Source organism: Sinocyclocheilus anshuiensis, unplaced genomic scaffold (assembly GCF_001515605.1).
Source record: "Sinocyclocheilus anshuiensis isolate Anshui unplaced genomic scaffold, SAMN03320099.WGS_v1.1 scaffold305, whole genome shotgun sequence".
NCBI lineage: Eukaryota > Metazoa > Chordata > Actinopteri > Cypriniformes > Cyprinidae > Sinocyclocheilus > Sinocyclocheilus anshuiensis.
This window is the reverse complement of record NW_015540850.1, coordinates 312,728-313,956: the sequence shown is the minus strand read 5'-3', so window position 1 is coordinate 313,956 and position 1,229 is coordinate 312,728.

Sequence of the window (1,229 nt, the reverse complement as noted above, 5' to 3'; positions counted from 1 at the left end):
CAGAAAAAAGGAAAAGACGATGTTCCCCTTCAGGTAGGTAATCTCATTGCAAACTCAGTGAGTGCAACATCGATGTAGTTCAGGACATTTTGACGTTTATTTCCAAGAAGTCATTAGGGGCGAACGTCGGTTTCTAACATCCCTGTTAGTCCGCATCTGGACAAGCTCGATGGGAGTTTTGGGGTTTGCTCTGAGGATCCCTTGGATGTTGGGAGTAGAAAATGTTCAATTTTTTCTTAGTTAGTCCAGGAATGATCCATGTACAGTAGAATTCCAGTCCCGTTTTGGTTTGCGACTGATATGTAACATCACGTTCCTAATTCGAAAATCCGAAGTAGCTGGAGCAAATGTTTTTTTTTTTTTTTTCATTTTCACAAATTCATGCTTGTATATCTTTTCTTATCAGCACCAGTATCTCAGTATTGTTATTATTATTATTTTCTATAAAAAGGATCAGGATAATTCACACTTTTGCATGCAAAGAGAAGTCCCATATAGCAACAGAACCATCTGTCTGTGGAACGCCTGATAGAATATGTCAGTTCGTCTACATTTGAGGCACTATCAAGAGTGTGAAGGCGGGGGATACGCTCCGGTCTGGATGTTTACGTTGGAATCTGCAAAGAGGTCTGGCCAAACGGACAAATAAATATCGGTAGTCTTGTTAAAACTGTGTCTCACAACCGTAAGTGTTTGCTGGGATAAAACCCTTGAATGGTGGTTTGTTTTAGTCAAATGCATAAATGAGAGATTCCACTTTGGCAGAGCAAGCCATTATAATGCACAATTGTAAACTATTCCTCTGGCACCCCACCACTCTCTCTATTATACACATTTAGACAGTAACAGGAGAGATACAGTGTGTATTTAAATGATTATATAACATCAGATTCATTTCACAGCTTGACTCGAGCCTTGCTGAGCAACTGCTGTTTTATGTTTGGTTGGTTTGTTTGTTTTTCGCGGAGGTAAAAAAAGAAAAGTCATTCTTTATATATTCTAAAAACAACTGACTTCACAAGCCTTGTGTCTTCAATCACATCAGCATATTTTCGTTTCATTTCATGTTTTACTTTCCTACTTGAACCTCTGACTCTACACTGAGCTGTTGTTGAGAAAGCGTTTTTTTTTTTTTTTTTTTTTTATTTTCTTTTGCACATCCTGTCATGCCGGGCTGCATAGACGCATTTTGCAGCATTAAGGTTAACGATTAATCGATTAATTGATCG